Here is a 6,185-nt window from a genome sequence, read left to right as displayed (position 1 = left end):
GTGTTTTTAAAAATTATCTCTATTGCTATCCTAATCTCTGTTTAATATCTATTATTTCCTTCCCTCTTCTAGCTTTGGGTTTCATTTGTTCTCCTTTTTTGTGTGTGTGGTCCCTTAACATGTAATACTAATTTATTGATTTGAGACCTGTCTTCCTTTCTAATATATGCATATACAACTATAATTGTTTTAAAATTCCAGCATAGTTAATATGCAGTGTTATATTACTTTCAAGTATACAACATAGTGATTCAGCAATTCTATACATTACTCAGTGCTCATTGAAATGACTGCAATCTTAATCCCCTTCACCTATTTCACCTATTGTCCCACCCACTTCCCCTCTACCAACCATCAGTTTGTTCTCTATAGTTAAGAGTCAGCTCTTTAGTTTGTCTTTTTTTTAATTGATGATTTGTTTTGTTTCTTAAATTCCATATATGAGTGAAATCATATGGTATTTTTTTCTGACTAACTTGTTTTGCTTAGCATTATACTCTAGCTCCATCCATCTTATTGCAAATTGCACGATTTTATCCTTTTTGTGGCTGAGTAATACTCCATATATATATATATATAGGTATGTATTTCACATCTTCTTTATCCATTCATCTACCAGTACACATTTGGGTTGCCTCCATTCTTTGGCTCTTGTAAATAATGCTGCAATAAATATAGGGGTGCGTATATCTTTTCAAATTAGTGTTTTTATATTTTTGTATTCTTTGGATAAATACCCACAGTGTGCTTACTGGATCATAGAGTAGTTCTATTTTTAATTTTTTTGAGGACTTCCATACTGTTTTCCACAGTGGCTGCACCAGTTATCAGTCCCACAGTTTCTGGGGGTTCCTTTTTCTCTGTATCCAAACCGATACTTGATGTTTCTTGTGTTGTTGATTTTAGCCATTCTGGCATATGTGATGTAGTATCTCACTGTGGTTTTGATTTGCATTTCCCTGATGATGAATGTTGTTGAGCCTCTTCTAATGTTGGCCATCTGGATGTCTTCTTTGGAAAAATGTCCGTTCATGTCCTCTGCCCATTTTAAAATAAGATTATTTGTTTTGGACGGTGTTGAGTTTGATAAGTTCTTTATATATTTTGGATACTAACTCTTTATCAATACGTCATTTGCAAATATTTCCTCCCACTTAAGAGGTTGTCTTTTAGTTTTGTTGATTTTTTTTTCTCTACCGTGGAGGAGATTTTATTTTGATGTAGTCCCAATAGTTTATTTTTGCTTTTATTTCTCTTGCCTTGGGAAACATATCTAGAAAATTGTTGCTATGGAAGATGTCAGAGAAAATATTGCTTGTTCTCTATTCTAAAATTTTTATGGTTTCAGTCTCACATTTAGGTACTTAATGCATTCTGAGTTTATTTTTGTGTTTGATGTAAAAAAGTGGTACAGTTTCATTTTTTTGCATATAACTGTCCAGTTTTTTCAACAGTGTTTGTTGAAGAGACTCCTTTTTTTCATTGCATATTTTTATCTCCTTTGTCAAAGATTAATTGACCATATGATTAAGGATTTGTTTCTAAGTTCTCTATTTCATTTTATCAATCTATGTGTTAATGTTTGTGCCAGTACATTTTTGTGTTTTGATTACTATAGCTTTGTAGTATAGTATAACTTGGAATCTGGGATTGTGATATCTCCAATTTTCTTCTTCTTCTACTTCAAGATTTCTTTGGCTCTGGTTCCATGCAGATTTTAGGATTATTTGTTCTGGTTCTGTGAAAAATGCTAATGTATTTTGATAGGGCTTTCATTAAATCCATAGACTGCATTAGGTAGTATGGCATAGTAACAATATTTTTCCTTCCAACCCATAAGTGTGAACTATCTTTCTAAATGTTTGTATTACCTTTAATTTCCTTCATCAATGTTTTACACTATTCAGAATACAGAGGGGTCTTTTTTGCTTCTTTTGTGTTACAAGTTTTTATTTAAATTCTAATTAGTTAACATATAGTGTGGCATTAGAGTCAGGAGTAGAATTTAGTGTTTCATCATTGACATATAATACCGAATGCATATCAGAACAAGTGCCCACCTTACTACCCATCAATCCTTTAGCCCATCTACCTGACCACCTCCCTTCCAGCAACCCTGTGTTTTTCTATTGTTAAGAGACTTTTTAAATTATTTTCCTCCCTCTCTACTTTTTCTTTTTCCTATGTTCTTCTGTTTTGTTTCTCAAATTCCACATGAGTGAAATAATGTGATAATTGTCTTTCTCTGACTGATTTATTTGCTTAGCATAATACCCTCTAGCTCCATCCATATTATTACAAGTGGCAAGATTTCATTCTTTTTGATGGCTGAGTAATATTCCATTGTATATACATCCTACAATTCCATTGTCTCTTCAACATTGATGTACATTTGGGCTCTTTCCATAATTTTGCTATTGTTGATAATGCTGCTATAAAACATTGGAGTGCATGTGTCCCTTCAAATCAGTATTTTTGTATACTTTGGGTAAATACCTCATAGTGCAGTTGCTGGGTCATATGGTTGTTCTATTTTTAACTTTTTAAGGAACCTCCATACTGTGTTCTGGAGTGGCTGCACCAGTCTGCATTCCCACCAACAATGTGAGAAGGTTACCCTTTCTCCACATCCCTGCCAAACCTATTATTTTCTGTGTTGTTAATTTTAGCTACTCTGACAGGTAAAATGAAAATGAAAATGCAACAGTCCAAAACCTGTGGCATGCAGTGAAAGTGGTCATAAGGAAGTATATAGCCATACCGGCCTACCTAAATAAGCAAGAAAAGTCTCAAACACACAATCTAACCTTACACCCCAAAAAAGACAAGTAAAGCCTAAGGTCAGCAGAAGGGAAATAATAAAGATCAGAGCAGAAATAAATGATATAGAAACAAACAAAAAAGGGCAGCCCCGGTGGCTCAGCGGTTTAGCGCCGCCTTCAGCCCAGGGCGTGATCCTGGAGAGCTGGGATCGAGTCCCATGTCGGGCTCCCTGCATGAAGCCTGCTTCTCCCTCTGCCTGTATCTCTGCCTCTCTCTCTCTCTCTGGTCTATCATGAATAAATAAATAAAATATTTAAAAAAAAAAAAAAAAAAAAGAAACAAACAAAAAACCCACAGTAGGACAGATGAAAGGAACTAAGAGTTGGTTCTTTGAAAGAATTAATAAAATTGATAAACCCCTAGCCAGACTTATCAAAAAGAAAAGAGAAAGGACCCAAATAAATAAAATCATGAAAGAGAGAGGAGAAATCATAGCCAACACATAGAAACAATTAAAGAGAATATTATGAAAAATTTTATGGTAACAAACTGGGGAACCTGGAAGAGATGGACACATTCCTAGCAACATACAAACTATTGAAACTGAAACAGGAAGAAATAGAAAATTTGGACAGACCCATAATCAGCAAAAAAATTCAATCAATAGTAAAAAATCTCCCAAAGAATAAAAGTCTAGGCTTCTCAGGGAACTTCTATCAGACATTTAAAGAAGAGTTAATACCTACTCTTCACAAACTGTTCCAAAAAATCAAAATGGAAGAAAAACTTCCAATCTCATTCCATAAGGCTAGCAATACCTTGATCTCCAAAACCAAAGACCCCACAAAAAAAGAGAATTATAGGCCAATATCTCTGATGAACATGGATGCAAAAATTCTCAACAAAATACTAGCATACCTCAGCCACAGCAACTTTTGCTAGACATGACTTCAAAGGCAAAGGAAACAAAAGAAAAACTGAATTATTGAGACTTTGTCAAGATGAAAATCTTTTGCACACCAAAGGAAACAGTTGACAAAACTAAAATGCAACCTACAGAATGGGAGAAGATATTTGCAAATGGCTTATCAGATAATAGGCTGGTATCCAAAATCTGTAAAGAACTCATCAAACTCAATCCCTGAAAAACAAATAATCCAGTCAAGAAATGGGCAGAAGACATGAACAGACATTTCTCCAAGAAAGACTTATACATGGCCAACAAGCACATGAGAAAATGCTCCACATCACTTGGCATCAGGGAAATACAAATCAAAACCACAATGAGATACCACATCACATCAGTCAGATGGCTAAAATTAACAACTCAGGAAACAACAGATGTTGGTGAGGATGCAGAAAAAGGGAGACCCCCTTGCACCATTGATGGGAATGTAAGCTCCACTTTGGAAAACAGTACAGCAGTTCCTTAAAAAGTTGAAAATAGAGCTACCCTATGACCCAGCAATTGCACTACTGGGTATTCATCTAAAGGGTACAAACATAGCGATTCAAAGAGGCACGTGTATCCTAATGTTCATAGCAGCAATGTCCACAATAGCCAAAATATGGAAAAAGCCCAGATGTTCATTGACAGATGAATGGATAAAGAAGAAGTGATACAATAAATAAATAAATAAATTTATATATTTATTTATATTTATGTATTTTATACACACACACACACAGAGAGAGAGAGAGAGAGAAATAATGCAATAATACTCAGCCATAAAAAAATGAAATCTTGCCATTTGCAGTGATGTGGATCCAACTACAGGGTATTGTGCTAAGAAAACTAAGTCAGTCAATGAAAGACAAATATATGATTTTACTCACATGTGGAATTTAAGAAACAAAACAGATGAACATAGGGGAAGGGAGGATAAAATATAATAATACAAAAACAGGAAGACAAAGAATAAGAGATCCTTAACTATAGGAAACAAACTGAGGTTGGCTGGAGGGGAGGTGGGTGAAGGAAGAGGGTAACTGGATGATGAGCATTAAGGAGGGCACTTGATGTAGTGAGCACTGGGTATTATATATTACTGATGAATCAGTATATTCTACCTCTGAAACTAATAATATGCAATACTCTAATTAAATTGAATTTAAATAAAAAATTGAAAAAAATACTAGCAAATAAAGTCTAACAGATCTTTCAACTTCTTGGTTAAGCCTATTCCTAAGTATTTTATTCTTGTGGTGCAATTGTAAATGGGAAATATTTTTTAAATTCCCTTTTCTGCTACTTCTTTATTAATATATAGAAATGCAAAAGATTTCTGTACATTGATATTGTGTCCTGTAACCATAATGATCACCAAATTCATAAATTCTAGTTGATTTTGTTAAGGTCTTTAGGATTTTCTTTTTTTCTTTTTTTTTTTTTTGGTCTTTAGGATTTTCTATATATAATATCATGTCATCTGCAAATAGTGAAAGTTGTACTTCTTTACCAATTTGGATGCTTTTTATTTCTTTCTCTTATCTGACTGCTGTGGCTTGGGTTTTTGATACTATGTTGAAGTAAAGTGATGAGAGTGGACATTCCTGATCTTAGAGGAAAACCTATGAGGTTTTCTCTATTGAGTGTTAATAGTTGTGGGTTTTCATAAATGGCCTTTATTTTGTTGAGCATTTGTTGAAGTTTTTAACATGAATGAATATTATACTTTCTCAAATAACTTTTCTGCATCTAAAGAAATAATCATATGGTTTTTATCCTTTTATTGATGTGACATCACTTCAATTGATTTCTGAATATTGAACCACACTTGCATTCTGCAAATAAATACCACTTCATCATGGTGAATGACTTTTTTAATGTATTGTTGAATTTTGTTTGCTGATATTTTATTGGGGATTTTTCCATCTATGTTCCTCAGAGATATTGGCCTGTAGTACTCTTGTTTTGTGGTGTCTTTATCTCATTCTGGTATTAAGGATAATGCTGGCTTCATAGAATGCTTTCTGTCAACATTCATTCATTCATTCATTTTATTTGGAATAGTTTGAGAAGCTCAGAATTAAGAAGTTCTGAATTTTTGGAATAGTTCTTCAAATGTGTCTTAGAATTCACTTGTGAAATCATCTGCTCCTGGACTTTTTGGGAGTATTCTGATTACTGAATATGTTTCATTGCCAATAATTGGTCTCTACATATTTTCTATCTTTTTCTGCTTCAGTTTTGGGACATTATATATTTCTAGGAATTTACCCATTTCTTTACATGGTTCAATCTGTTAGCATATATTTTTTCATAAAATTCTCTTATGATCCTTTGTATTTCTGTGGTGTTAGTTGTTATTTCTCTTCTTTTATTTCTGATTTTGTTTATTTGGGTTCTCTCTCTCTCTCTCTCTCCCCCCCTCCTTTTTGGGTGAGTCTGGATAAAGATTTATCTTTTTTTTTTGATCTTT

Source organism: Canis lupus, chromosome 1 (assembly GCF_003254725.2).
Source record: "Canis lupus dingo isolate Sandy chromosome 1, ASM325472v2, whole genome shotgun sequence".
Taxonomy (NCBI): domain Eukaryota; kingdom Metazoa; phylum Chordata; class Mammalia; order Carnivora; family Canidae; genus Canis; species Canis lupus.
The sequence above is the reverse complement of the archived record's forward strand: the minus strand, read 5'-3'. Positions refer to the sequence as shown.